The sequence below is a fragment of the Neofelis nebulosa genome, chromosome 2 (genome assembly GCF_028018385.1).
Source record: "Neofelis nebulosa isolate mNeoNeb1 chromosome 2, mNeoNeb1.pri, whole genome shotgun sequence".
Taxonomy (NCBI): domain Eukaryota; kingdom Metazoa; phylum Chordata; class Mammalia; order Carnivora; family Felidae; genus Neofelis; species Neofelis nebulosa.
The window spans coordinates 116,866,363-116,881,645 of record NC_080783.1 but is presented as its reverse complement, the minus strand read 5'-3'; the positions used below and the strand labels follow the sequence as shown (position 1 = coordinate 116,881,645).

At 39.0% G+C, this 15,283-nt stretch overlaps 1 protein-coding gene across 11 annotated transcripts in view; it reads left to right on the top strand.

The window, feature by feature from the left end:
- The window catches only part of RPRD2 (regulation of nuclear pre-mRNA domain containing 2), a 101,688-nt gene that overhangs the window by 1,717 nt on the left and 84,688 nt on the right, over positions 1-15,283 (top strand). The gene's annotated exons all lie outside the window — the stretch shown is intronic.

Sequence of the window (15,283 nt, the reverse complement as noted above, 5' to 3'; positions counted from 1 at the left end):
AAGTAACACGAGCTCCACGTAGAGCTGAGAGGACCACCTGGGAGGGTTCCCTGCACCCGTGTTAGCTGCAAATAAAATACGGGCTTCTTGATACCAGAAATAACTGTAGTCAGTGTCATCACTGATGCCTTAAAATATAAAAAATGTCCGGCTATTTTTCAGCACCTGTAATGCCTTTTTAAAGAAATGAGTTTGGTGTCCTAGGTAATCAAAACAGGAAATCAAGAAATGTGCTTTTTAAATATGTAGTACTTTTTTTTTTTTTCCAGTGACTGCTTTTTTGTCTCTTCGGGGGATTTTTTTCCCACTTTGCTGCTTTACTACAGAAAAGAAGTATATTAAACTGGCAGGAAGCATGGATTGTCAGCAAAACATTTCAAATCTTTTAGGAGTAAGTGTGAAGTCACTGTTGCTTCCGGCTGAGAAGAGAGAGAGATATATAATGCCATATATATCTATTTGACTTTTAGGTCTTTTGTTGCTTCTTGTCTGTGGCATGTCACCAGTGAGACCCATCTTCTAGTTACTCTTCTTATTCCACTTCTGCCATTGCCCCTGTAATGTTTGGACTTGTATTTACCTTTTAGGGAACAGATGGATAAAACTTATGAAATCATAGGCCCCAGTCTTCAGACCATTTGTGTATTATTTTTGGTAGAGATGTCTTGTGGTTCTTTGAATAACATATGCCAGAAAGGTTGTAGAACCAAGACAAGATTACCTAGATTTACTAATAGATCAAAGTTACTTTCTTTCCAAGAAGTAAAGTTAGAACATACGATAACAGGCATCATCAAAGACTCTCATCTGCTATCTGCCCAGTCCATTGTCATTTACAATATCTCATTATACTTTAAAATATCTACAATACTTTAAAATATTTACAATATCTCATTATACCTTAAAATAACCCTAAGAGGGACGCCTGGGTGGCTCAGTCGGTTGAGCTTCCGACTTTGGCTCAGGTCATAATCCCATGGTCTGTGAGTTCGAGCCCTGCATCGGTCTCTAGGCTGACAGCTCAGAGCCTGGAGCCTGCTTCGGATTCTGTGTCTCCTTCTCTCTCTGACCCTCCCCCGATCATGCGCGGTCTCTCTCTTTGTCAAAAATAAATAAACATTAAAAAAAAATTAAAAAAAAATAACCCTAAGAGGTAGATTTTTTTTTTCAATCATTGATTTCAGGTAGGGAAACTTAAGGCTCAGCAAGTAAATTCCTTAACGTTACACAGAAAAAGGGTGGAGTTAGGATTTTACTCTACAAATACCAGATGACAATGGCCACATTTAACTTTGTAAAATAATGTTTTCGAGATTAAAAAAAAAAAGCTTAGTCTTTCATGTACTTGGTTCACCAGTGGTAGCAAGTGCTCACGTGAGTTTGAGAATATATTCTCTCTTGTTTTAAACCATTTTTACTAAGTTATACAAGCATTTAACATTCCCTACCTTTGAGCTCTGGTGCTTTAACTGTATGGTTACATCGTTTGCAAGAATAGGTTGACCCCCATCCCTGCCTTGTGGGATTTCAAATGACAATTAGAATTTTTTTCCTAGTTAGCAATAATAAGATATAATGAAGCCAGAATTTTTCTGCCTCTACTTTGTTGATATTTTGCCTACGCTTATTTCCCTAGTTGATGTCTTGAGTGAAAAAAAATGATTGCTCTAGGAAAACAACACTTCATTTGAAGTGTATTATATATAGTTTATACAGTTAAATGCTTTTGGCTTTCTAACAACTTGATTTTTTTTTCCTAGTGGAATGGAACTTTCTAAAATGGTTAAGGGTATATATAGTCCTTTTGTGTTTACATTTAATGAACATCATTCATCTCAATGTAAGTAAAGCCTTTTGAGAGAAATATTCAGGAGAGTGATGAAGGGCCCAGTGAAAATAGTTTATGCATTGGGCCTCGTTTAGTTTCATATTTCTTTACAGTTGAGATTCTTTCAGAGTTTGGTTTCTAAGTTTACTTTCGGCAAATTTGTGAAGTAGGTACCTGGCATTCCCAGCCTTTCTGTCCGTTTTCCTGATGTCACTTTCGCTTCTCTTTTTTGTTCTGGCATCCATTCATTATTTAGTAATTTGTGTTTAGTCTTCAGTGTGAATTTAAGGAACTGTTAGATCTTCCAAAGATATTTTCATTTGATCCTGTGTTTCATAACGTATTGACAGGCTTTTGTTCATTTTAAAGGAACTAATTCAGAGAAAGCAAGCAGGCTTCTTTTTTTAATTTTTTTATTAAAAAAATTTTTTTTTAATGTTTATTTTTGAGAGAGACAGAGACAGAATGTGAGTGGGTTAGGGGCAGAGAGAGAGGGAGACACAGAAGCAGAAGCAGGCTCCAGGCTCTGAGGTGTCAGCACAGAGCCCGACGCGGGGCTCAAACTCACAAGCTGTGAGATCGTGACCTGAGCCAAAGTCAGATGCTCAACTGACTGAGTCACCCATTTGCCCCGCAAGCAGGCTTCTTGAAGATGGGTTCTAACTGATTTTATTCAGGCTTATTTTAATTTGTCTGGCTGAAATATTCATTGTCATCATATTTTTTAAAAGAATTTTTTATTTTTTTATTTTTAAGTAATCTTTATACCCACTGCTGGGCTCGAACTTAGAATCCCAAGATCAAGAGTCACATGCTTCACTGACTGAGCCAGCCAGGCACTGCCATTGCTGTCATTTTTAAAAGTGGTCTTTCTATAGTATAAACAGATGTCATTCCTGTGCTTCAGAATCCTCCAGTGATATCCCATTGCAACAGGTTAAGATCTAAACTACTTTTACTATGGTCTTCAAAGTTCCTACAACATCTGTCCTGTCTACTACCTTTCAGGCTTCTTCCAGTTCTGTTTCCTCATCATTTAGATTCAACCTCATATATTACTTTTTCAGAAAGGCCTTTCCTAAATGACCTTATTTCAGGGGGTCCCTTCAGTTGCTTTCTATCACTTCACATTATTTTCAGTATATGAAATTACCATGTTTATTTGTTTACATGCTTATTGTTTCTCTTCTCCCACCAGATGACAGGGCTAGGTCTTTGCTGCTGTATCCCCAAGCAACTAGAACAGTGTTTGGCACAAAGTAAGCAATCAGTAAATATTTGCCAACGTAATTTTGTGTACTAATAAATCAAGAACTTGAATTGTTTTAATTTCTGTTTATCAGAAAGAAATATTTATAACTTAGTGAAAGAAAGGATAGATATGGTTGTCAGCAGGTTCAAGATAATAGCTCTTTTTGGACTTGATGTGCAGTTGACCAGATTACCATTTCTTTACTTCATTTGTCCCTCCTGTTTTTAATATTAAATAGGAATCAATGTGGAAAAGTAGAAAAAGGTGTACTTTAGAATTAGACCTAGATTCATATCTTAATTCCTTTACTTAATACCTGACTCCACACTTAAATTGTGAGCCCCAATTTGTGATCTGTAAGTAGAGGTAGTAACTATGTCTCATAGAATTGCTATCTAGGTTTTGGAAGGTAATATATGTATTTTAGCATAGGTAAAAAAAATCCAAATTATTTATTATGATAATAATGGTGCAGATGGTCTTAAAATCCTGAGTATTCAGAATAATTACAGCAGAGTTTTGTTTTGGGTATGGTCCTGGAAATTACATTCCCAGTTAAAGCCAAATGGATTGGACTCTGTAGTGTATTAGCAAGTGCTCTGAAGAACTAGTGGAAATTATTATGTTCATGATAGTTCCATATTGTTTTGTTTTTGTTTTTTCATGTTTATTTATTTTTGAGACGGAGGCTAGGAGCGCAGAGCCTGATGCCAGGCTTGAACTCACAAACCCAGAGATCGTGACCTGAGCTGAAGTCAGATGCTTAATAGATTGAGCCACTCAGGCACCCCCATATTGTCTTGTTTTTAACCATTGAATGGGTTGGTCTGTTTTGAAGAAAAGGTAGATAGAGGAAAGTAGAATCGGTTGTAGAGCAGAAAATCTGTTAAGAATAACCTTCAGCTAATTTTATTTTTATTTTTATTTTTTTTAATTTTTTTTTTTTAACGTTTATTTATTTTTGAGACAGAGAGAGACAGAGCATGAACGGGGGAGGGGCAGAGAGAGAGGGAGACACAGAATCGGAAGCAGGCTCCAGGCTCCAAGCCATCAGCCCAGAGCCCGACGCGGGGCTCAAACTCACAGACCGTGAGATCGTGACCTGAGCTGAAGTCGGAGGCTCAACCGACTGAGCCACCCAGGTGCCCCCAGCTAATTTTATTTTTAATTTTTTAATGTTTATTTTTGAGAGAGACCCAGTGTGAGTGGGGGAGGGGCAGAGAGAGAGGGAAACACAGAATCCCAAGCAGGCTCCAGATTCTGAGCTGTCAGCACAGAGCCTGAGGTAGGGCTTGAACTCAGGAAAGGTGAGATCAGGACCTGAGCTGAAGTAGGACACTTCACCGACCAAGCCACCCAGGCGCCCCTCCCTTCAGCTATTTTTGATATAAACTTTAAATATTTAAACCCCACTCCTAACCTTCTACTAATTAATATACTTCAGTAGTTATCAACTTAATGGCCAGTCTTTTTTTCTTCTACCCCTCTTTCCCCCTCCACTTCATTTGAAGGAACTCTCAGTACAATATAGTCCTTTCCAGCGCCCCTCCCCCCGCCAGGAGAAGCTGTTGTATAAACATGGGCTAGCAAAAAAAAAAAAAAAAAAATCTCTTTCTACAGGATTAAGTTGTTGCAGAGAATTTGCAAAGTGCAGTTACCATTTTTGATTTATGGCAATGGTTTGTCAGTTTGGGTCTCAGGATCCTTAGATGGACCATGAAAGTGGTGGTAATTTTGTACTTTTATCAAGTGCTTACTATGTGCTAGACACCTTTCCTAGCATTTTACACATATTAATTAATTCAGTCCTCACAACGCTTTGAAGTAGGTATTGTTATGATCCCATTTTACAGATGAGAAAACGGAGACACTAAGAGATGGAGTAATTTAACAGAGCTAGTAAGTGGTGGAGCCAGGATTCCAGGCATTCAGGGTTTTAGAATATACACTCTTAGCCACTGTACTATACAGCCTTTCTGATTTATAAAATATTCTCTACCATGAAGAAAACTTTTGATTACTTGCTTATTTATTCAATATTAGGCAATATAGATTAACCAGAATGTTTAGATTTTAAGTCTCTGTGTGTTTTTTTTTTAAGTTTGTTTATTTATTTTAAAAGAAAGAGAGCACGCATGTGTGCGGGGGAGGGGCAGAGAGAGAGAGAGAGAGAGAGAGAGAGAGAGAAAATCCCAAGCAGGCTCTGCACTGTCAGTGTGGAGCCCAACACAGGGCTCATACTCACAAACTGGGAGATCATGACCTGAGACAAAAAAAGTCAGATGCTTAACTGACTGAGCCACCCAGGCACCCCAAAACTGATAATCTTATGTGGATTTTGAGTTCTGATAGGCATTTATGTTTTCATTTAATATAGAATGGAAAGACAAGTTGAACATGTTAGCTGTGAAAGCTGACTACTGGCTAAAAATCTCTAAATGTGAGGTGCATTTGGATTAAATAATAAAGCAGGGGGTTTTTTTTGTTGTTGTTGTTTTGTTTTGTTTTGTTTTTTTAAAGTAATCTCTGTGCCCAGTGTGGGGCTTGAATTCACAGCCCCAAGATCAAGAGTCTCATGCTGTATGTACTGACTGAGCCAGCCATGTGCCCCATAAAAGACTTTTCTTGACAAAAAGTTTGGGGTGCAATACTGGTCAGTGGGGAGTGCAGTCTGCTGTCTTATCTTTTTTTTTTTTTTTAATTTTTTTTTTTTTTCAACGTTTTTTATTTATTTTTGGGACAGAGAGAGACAGAGCATGAACGGGGGAGGGGCAGAGAGAGAGGGAGACACAGAATCGGAAACAGGCTCCAGGCTCTGAGCCATCAGCCCAGAGCCCGACGCGGGGCTCGAACTCACGGACCGCGAGATCGTGACCTGGCTGAAGTCGGACGCTTAACCGACTGCGCCACCCAGGCGCCCCTCTGCTGTCTTATCTTTAATAATTGCACAAATTTAAAGGTCTGGGGCCATTTCTGCAGGTTTGGCTTCTGAAAGCCTTTTTAATTACCTATCGTATATATTCAAAAGAGTAATGCAGGTGGACTAGATACAGATTCTGACTTTGAGCATCAAGATGAATTTTGCTTATAAGTCCCTAGTTTCCATTCAGTTACTATTATTATTATTTTTTTAAGTTTATTTTGAGAGAGACAGCACGAGCCGGGCAGGGAGGGTCTGAAGTGGACTCTGTGCTGGCAGCAGAGAGCCCGATGTGGGCTTGAACCTACAAACCGTGACATCATGACCTGAGCCGAAGTCAGACACTTAACCGACTGAGCCACTCAGGCGCCCCTAGATTCATAGTTCTTTTAAGAAGTATTTGTGGAATACCTGTTGTACCAGGCACTGGGGATTCAGCCGGTGAACAGAATGGAGAAAAAATTTTGCCCTCACAGAGCTTATACTCCATTAAGGGGAGAAACAAACAAAATAAGTAAAATATTAAATGTATTAGAAGGTAAAAATATTAGTGCTGTAGAGAAATGTAAAGCAGGGAAGAGAAATACAGAGTGTTATAGGAGTTTGCAGTTTTAAATTAAGTGGTAAGAGAAGGCCTCCCTGGGAAAGTGACATTTGAGCAGAGAGATGAGGTATTAAGCAACATAGATAAAGTGTGAGGGGAGGATGTTCCAACACAGAGTGCAGACAAATACAAAGGTCCTGAGGTTAGAGTGTGCCTGGCAAGTTTAAGGAAGACAAGAAAGCTTTTGTAGCTGGCAAGGAGTAGTAGCAGATGAACTCAGAGATTATGGTGGGTGGTGGTGGGAGACGGGGCATATCACAAAGTTTTATAGCTACTGTAAGGATTTGGCTTTCTTTCTGAAGGAGATGGGGAGCTATTTGAGCAGAGGAGTATTGTGACTTGATTTTTTTTTTTTTTTATTTTTTAAGTAAGCTCTAGGCCTGATGTCAGGCTTGAACTCAAGACCCTGTGAGGTCAAGAGTTGCATGCGTTACTGACCGAGCCAGCCAGGCACCCCATGATTTATGTTTTTAAAAGGTCATTCCGGTTGTTGCAGAAACAAGGGGCACTAGTTAGGTGACTATTGTACTTACCTGGGGTAAGATGTTGGTGGCTTGGACCAGGTTATGGCCTGTGGAAATGATAAGAAGTAATTGAATTCTGGATCTATTTTGAATGTAGATCTAACTAGATTTCTAGATGAATTAAATGTAGAGTAAGAGAGGAAAATAATCAAAAATGACTCTGGGTTTTTGCCTGACTAGAAGGAGTTGGTATTTATTAATATGGGGAAGGCTCAAGCGGAGCAGATTTTGGGAGGAAGATCAGAAACTTAGTTTTGAGTGTTAGGTTTCAGTTGTCCACATTTTAAAATATCTTTATTGGGGCACCTCGGTGGCTCAGTCAGTTGAGTGTCTGGCTTCGGCTTAGGTTGTGATCTCACAGCTTGTGAGTTCGAGCCCCTCATCGGACTCTGTGCTGACAGCTCAGAGCCTGGAACCTGCTTCAGACTCTGTCTCCTTCTTTCAGTATATTCAGAGTTGTGCAGCAGTTACCACATGGAGGCTGTTTAGTGTGTAGACTGTCTTTGGAGCCATGAAACTGGAAGAGATCTACATGGGAGTTAAGTGTAGATAGAGAGGTAGGTGTAGTAAGGTAAAGTGTAGATAGAGAAGAAGCCAGTAGAGAAGGTGGCTCTGGAGCACTCAGTATTTTAGATACCTCTTTCTGCTTATTTGGTCTAATGTGTTCTTGGCTTAGGTTCTTTTTGAGGTTCAAGGTAAACTTTATTTCAGTGTCCTAAAGAAGTAATAAATCTATTTTGAGCTCTTCAATGTTTCTACTCTTGGTTTAGGCTAAATGACAGTTCTGAATTAGACAGTAGCTGTGTCATAATTACCAACTCTAAAATTATTGCATAACTGCCTTTCTCCTTCCCCTTTGGATGCCTAGGTCACTTTTTCTTCATTCCATGGCCCTAAATTCAGAGAGATATAGATAATATTTTCCGTGTTTCCTGACACTATTTCAAAACATGAACTACCTAATTAGGATATCTAATTATTGTAATGGTGTGTACTAAACAAGGTCTCTTACTTGGATTATGAGACTTTACACTCAGTCATTATGTTCTTCATTTAGCTGCTTTGTCTCTCAAATGCAGAAAGGTGATATTATAAACACGGCCCTGGGTGGATTTGAAGCATTATGTATGATATAATTTTGTTATACATTCTGTGGTAAGCTAACTGTTAAATTATGTAGCAAGTAAACCTTCCCATAACTAAGAGTGTGAAATGAAATAATACTGAGAAACGTTGGGGTGCTTGGGTGGCTCAGTTGGTTGAGTGTCTGACTTGATTTCGGCTCAGGTCATGATCCCAGGGTTGTGAGATTGAGCCCACACTGGGCTCTGTGCTGCATGGAGTCTGCTTAGGATTCTCCCCCTCACCTCTCTCTCCCTCTCTCCCTCTGCCCCTCCTCCCTCCCCCCCATACTCTCTCTCTCTAAAATAAAAAATGACAATAATAAAAAGTTATATTGAGGAATGTCAAATGGTTCTTTGGTATGGAAAGGAAAATTTCATTGGCAGTGGAAAAATACTAATATTAAAATTTGCTCAAATAGGTCACCCTGAAATTACAGTTTTGTCTGCAGAGGAGAGGTGAGTGTATCTATGTGTATAATTTCTTAGGGAGTATAGGGTTGCTGATTTTATTCTTAGTGATTTGGCTTTCTGCTTTTCATAAACTAATAAATAATAGATGCATCCAAACTCCTCCTCCTAAGCTTTTGTCAGTCAGTATTTGTTTTATAATTTCAATTATCTGGAAAGTAAGGATACAGGAGGTTTTTTAATGTGTAGACGAAGCTCAGAGACCTTAGTAAAAATTACTCCAGAACTTTACACTGTTGTACAAATCAGCTAGACTGAGTTTCTCATCTGTTTGTCAAGGAAACAAAAAGTAGTTGGTGTTTTGTAGTGCTTTCAGTTCCCACTGCCCCCACAGATTTTAATTCTAGAACACTGGGGAAAATGCACATCTTGTGGAGAAAGTAATAGAACCTAGTTACTCTTTTTAGAAAAAGGCAACATTTCCATCTGTGCTTCGGAACAGTAAAGTTTTTCTAACTAAGATAAGAGTTTACAAAAAAAACTTTATTTTTATTCTTCTCTTAGAAACCTTGAAATTGAGTCTCTGATGAAAGAAATGAAGTGTTCAGTATGCTGGGTTTAAATTTTGGTTGTAGCCTTTATCTTTCCCTCATCTCTTCCCCCTTCCATTTTACTCTTTAGTGGTTAGTTTCACTTACTTTCACTTTATGATTCTTTGGTACCCACCAACAGAGAGAGTGTGTTTCTTTATTACCCTTTAATAAAATTTTCACTGCTATAGGGGAAAATATCTTTCAATGTTAGGAATTATAATTTACCATTTTTATTTTAAAAACACCAGAATAGAGGCACCAGAGTGGCTCAGTTGGTTGGGTGTCCGACTCTTGGTTTCAGCTCAGGTCAGTGTCTCAGAGTTTCAGGAGTTCGAGCCCAGTGTTGGGCTCTGAGCTGCCAGCACAGAGCCTGCTTGGAAAATTCTCTCTCTCTCTCGCTCTCTCCTCTCTCTCTAGCTCTCTCCTCTCTCTCTCTCTCTCTCTAAATCTCTCTCTCTGCTTCTTCCCCACTCACGCTTTGTCTCAAAATAAATAAACTTAAAAAAAAAAAAAAAAGAATGGAATGAATCCTGTGCTGTTTCTGTGTTCCTTTTACCATGAAGATGATTTGAAAACTGTAACATAACACATTATATTAAAATGATGATCTGTGTGCAGGGGGAAGTCAATAGTACTTAAATTATTAAAATTTCTTTTAGAGTGTGTTGCTATGTTCAAAGATTGAGAATTTAGAAAATAAAATTAGAAATACTGAGTACTTGTTCTATGTAAAACTCTGTATTGGATGCTGAAAGAGGTGGAAGTATAGGAACTTAACTCTTAGTAATTAAGATAGAAATTGAACAAAAACAGCTGGTTCTGGGAAGTATGATAGTAATGAGTTTTTATATGCTGTTAACTGTTTGTTTATTTATTTATTTATTTATTTATTTATTTTGTGATGTTTATTTTGGGGGGAGAGAGAGCACATGCAAGCGGGGGAGGGGCAGAAAGAGAGAGAGAGAGAGAGGGAGGGAGACCGAATCTGAAGCAGGCTCAGACTCTGAGCTGTCAGCACAGAGCCTGATGTGGGTCTCGAACTCAGGAACCAAATTTACTGGTATTTTGTAGTGTTCCATAGGCAGAAGGTTTCCAAACAGCCTTCCGCTTATTTTTTTCCAGCTTTATTGAGATATATTTGACATACAACATTGTGTAAGTTTAAGGTGTACAAGGTGATGATTTGATACACATATACAGTGTATTGCAAGATAATTTCCACAATAAGGTTAGTTAACATTTCTGTTACCTCACATAATTACCCTTTTTGTTGTTGTTGTGAGAACATTTAAGATTAACTCTCTGGGGCATCTGACCTCGGCTTAGGTCATGATCTTGTGGTTCAGGAGTTCGAGCCTCATGTCGGGTTCTGTGCAGACAGCTCAGAGCCTGGAACCTACTTCGGATTCTGTGTGTCTCCCCCTCTCTCTGCCCCTCTCCTGCTTAACGCTTGCTCACTCGCTCTCTCTCCCCCCGCAAATAAACATTTAAAAAAATAAAAAAAATTTACTCTCAGCATCTTTCAGGTATATAATACCATATATATATTTTTAGTGTTTATTTTTGAGAGAGAGAGAGAGAGAGAGATAGAGTGCAAGCTACAGAGGGGCAGAGAGGGGGGACAGAGGATCCAAAGCAGGCTCTGTGCTGAAAGCAGAAAGCCTGATGTGAGGCTCAAACTCACGAACTGTGAGACCATGACCTGAGCCGAAGTTGAATGCTTAACCGACTGACTGAGCCACTAGGCACCCATATATAATACCATATTGGTAACAGTAGTCTAAAGCTGTACATTAGATCCCCAGAATTTATTCATCTTATAATTGTAAGTTTATACCCTTTGACCAACATCTCCCCATTTCCTCAACTCCCTAACCCCTGGCAACCACCATTCTATTGTTTCTGTGAGTTCATGTACCTATTTTGATGATTTCACTGAATTGCAAAGTTGAAAACAACTCATTAATTCAATAAATTGAATATAAAAGCAGATGTGAGACCCTAGTTGTTTTCTATTAAACCAGATTTTAAATAGATTTTCAAAAATGTGGGGTGCTTGGCTGGCTCATTTGGTGGAGTGTGCAACTCTTGATCTTCAGGGTTGTGAGTTTGAGCTCCACATTGGGTGTGGAGGTTGCTTAAAAATAAAATCTTAAAAAAAAGCAAAAAACAAAAGGGGTGACTGGGTGGCTCAGTCAGTTGAGCATCCGACTTCAGCTCAGGTTGTGATCTTGCACTTCATGAGTTTGAGCCCCACATTGGGCTCTCTGCTGTCAGCATGGAGCCCACTTTGGATCCTCTGTCCCCCTTTCTCTGCATCTCCACCACTCGGGCTTGCACTCTCTCTCTCTCAAAAATAAACATTTAATTTTTTTTTTAATGTTTATTTATTTTTGGAAGCGAGAGAGACGGTGCAAGCAGGGGAGGGACAGAGAGAGAGAGATACAGAATCCGAAGCAGGCTCCAGGCTCTGAGCTGTCAACACAGAGCCCAATGTGGGGCTCGAACTCCGGAACCGCAAGATGATTTGACCTGAGCCTAAGTTGGATGTTCAACCAACTGAGCCACCCAGATGCCCCTAAGTGTAGTTATTTTTAATAATTATATATAATAATTGTTTAGTTTTGCTTTTAATGAATTAGTGGATTTTAAAAATTCTTAGTTTTAATTTCTAATACAGTAAATGGCATAGATTTAACCCACATAAACAAAAGCTCTGGGATCTTCAGTAATTTTTAAGAGAGTAGGGGTGCCTGGGTAGCTCAGTCGTTTAAGCCTCCAACTCTTGGTTTTGGCTTAGGTCATGATCTCATGGTTCATGGGATTGAGCCCTGCATTGGGCTCTGTGCTGACAGTGTGGAGCCTGTTTGGGATTCTCTCTCCCTCTTTCTGCCCCTCCCCTGCTCATGTGTGCGTGCTTGCGTGCGTTTGTGCTCTCTCTCCTCAAAATAAATAAATAGACGTTTTAAAAAAAGTGTAAAAGGATCCTGAAACCAAAAGGTTTGAGAACTACTGCTTTACAATATAGAATGATCTTTATTAAGTTTCTGCAAAGTACACATCCATTGTCTCTCATCTGAATACTGCATATTGCCCAGTGGTTTCCAGACTTTATCAATCATTTAATTATAACCATTATTCTAATTTGTGAGGTCATAAATTTGCCAACTTTTTATTTTGCCAAATAAGTATATAGAAATATACTACCATTTATATTATCACTATCATTTTATAAATTACTGCTTATATGAAAATTTTGCGCTGATATCTTTGTCTTTCAGGTCTTAGCTCAAATGTCATCTCCTTAGAGGTTGACCCTTTACCATAGCCAAGAGCCTACCCTCTTTTCCCCCATCATTCTGTTATCACATCACCTTTTAAATTTTCTTCAGTTTTTCTCGTTACTGTATAAGGTACTACTTGCTGGGAAGTGTGTGTTGTCCTTCCCATCTCCCCCCCCCCCCCCCGCCCCCCCCCCCCCACTAGAATGTAAGCCCCCGAACCTGACAGCAGGAAATTGGTTTTGTCCACCACTACATCCTCAGCACCTTGAAGAGGGTGTAGAATATAGAACATGCTTAACTAATGAATCTTCCTTAAATCTGATCCCAGATGAGAATTGCTGCTATGCAGGTTACACACAATTTTGTTAGATTTACATATATGGGAATATCGTATAGTGGTTAATTGGCAAAGAACATGGGTTTGGGACTCCAGTAGGCATTATAATTGCTACTTTTTAAAGCCTTTAATAAATGGAGGATAATAGTATAGCTTCCCTTACATGATTATTGGCATTATTAAAAAAGATGATTCATATAAAGTACTTTGCAAACTACCTGACATTTTGAGAGCTCAACAGATGGTAACTATTGTCATTTTTGATAGTTCTCTAGTTGTGTTTGAGGGATGAGATGAGCCTAGGTACTCCTACTATGCCTCCGTCTTAGCTCCCACTGTTGTCATTTTGTTAAAGATTTTTAAAAATTATTTTTTTATTTTATTATTTTTTTTTAATTATTTTTAAATAATCTCTATACCATGGGGGGCTCACACAACCCCAAGATCAAGAGTCAGGCTCCACAGGTGAGCCAGCCAGGCACGGCCCACTATTGTCATTTTTAAACGCAACTATGCTATGTATACATTTTTTATACCATGTTTCATGCAAGCCTGTCTGCTTAAGCTTTAAATTCTTCCAGTTAATTTTAGTTAATTTTAATTCTTCCTAGCTGAAATTTTTTTTTAAGTTTATTTATTTTGAGAGAGAGAGTGCAGGGGAGCGACAGAGAGAGAGAGGGAGAGGGAGAGTCCCAAGCAGGCTCTGCACTGTCAGCATAGAACCCAATGCAGTGGTTGATTTCATGAACCGCGAGACCATGACCCAAGCTGGCTGAGACCAAGAGTCAGACCCTCAACCAACTGAGCCACCCAGGTGCCCTTCCCTAGGTGAAAATTTAAAGTTAATTCAAAGGAATGAATGTGAATTTTTTAGTTCTTTCTTATTAATGCTAGTGAATGCCCATGGGGAGTCTGCATGGTTCAGTAGGTTGAGCTCCTGACTCCTGATTTTGGCTCAGATGACCTGAGGTCGTGGGGTCAAGCCCTCTGTGTTGGTCTGTGCACTGGGCGTGGAGCCCACTTAAGACTGACTTTCTCTCTCTCTCTCTCTCTCTCTCTCCCTCTCTCTCCCTCCCCCCTCCTTCCCCCTCCCTCTCCCTTCCCTTCTCCCCTGCTTGTACTCTCTCTAAAACACAAAAACAAAAAATAAACTAGCGAATGCCCAGAGAACACATAATTTAGAAACTGTTTACCTGCTTTATTTCAAGTGGCTATTCATATAGGAACATCTTATAGTTCCAGGAATTCATAGACTTTAAGAATCTTTCATATGTTTTTATAGCTGTTGTGCTACCATGAAAATGCATCTCAAAGGAAGGGATTTCAAAGTGACAGCCATCTCTTTAGTGTTGCTGGATCTTAAAAAAATAACCTATTGTTGGGTACTTGGCTGGTTCAGTCTGTAGAACATGCACCTCTTGATCCTGGACTTGTGAGTTCAAGCCCCACATTGGGCATAGGGATTACTTAGTTAAAAAAAAAAAAAAAATCTTTTTAAATAACCTGTCAAAAATAACTATGAATTTGTACTTAGTACAAAGTATAGCATTTCCGCAGAAGTCATGTTTAAATGTCAGTGTCAAAGTTTAGGAACTACCCAATTAAAGTTAAACCTTGTTTCATGCTGCTGAACCTTTAGTTTCATGAATTTCCAAGAGGTGTGGGGGATAGAACATTCAGTATTTTCCAAACTTACTTGACCACGGAATCTCTTTCTTTTCTAGCCATCTTATGTAATTAGTGTTCCTTGGAACACACTTTGTGAAACTTTGTTATGGAAGTTTTTCTATGAAACTCCATATATTAAAGAACAGAGAGAACCAATTTATATTTGTGTGTGATAAGAAAGTCTTCATGGAGGATTCAGGTGCTCAAAAAAGATGTAAAGCAGGTGAAAGAAGGAATTCCATATATATACAAAGGTGTGAAAGAATCAGAAGCTGGGAGTGACAATAAGTTAGGATGGAAAAGACAAAGAGAAGGAATAAAAGTCATGATTTTTTTAAATAAAGGGGAGTAAAATATGTCAAAAAAGAAAGTAACTATGTATGGGCACAAAAGCTACATTAGATAGTGATTGTAACACTGCAATCAGTGAAGCCAGAAATTTAATATATTGCATATTTTGAAAATTATTTTTTAAAGTTTTTTTTTTTGGGGGGGGGGCGCAGAGAGTAGGAGAGAGAGAGAGAGTCCCAAGCAGGCTCCATGCTGCCAGCACAGAGCCTGATGTGGGGCTTGAACCCACAACGCTGTGAGATCATGACCTGAGCTGAAACCAAGAGTTGGACACCTGACTGGCTGAGCCACCCAGGTGCCCCATCATATTTTGAAAATTATTATTAAAACATAAAGTAAAAATATGGAGATGGACAAGTCAACTGAAGATTTCTTTCAGATGAAGACTGC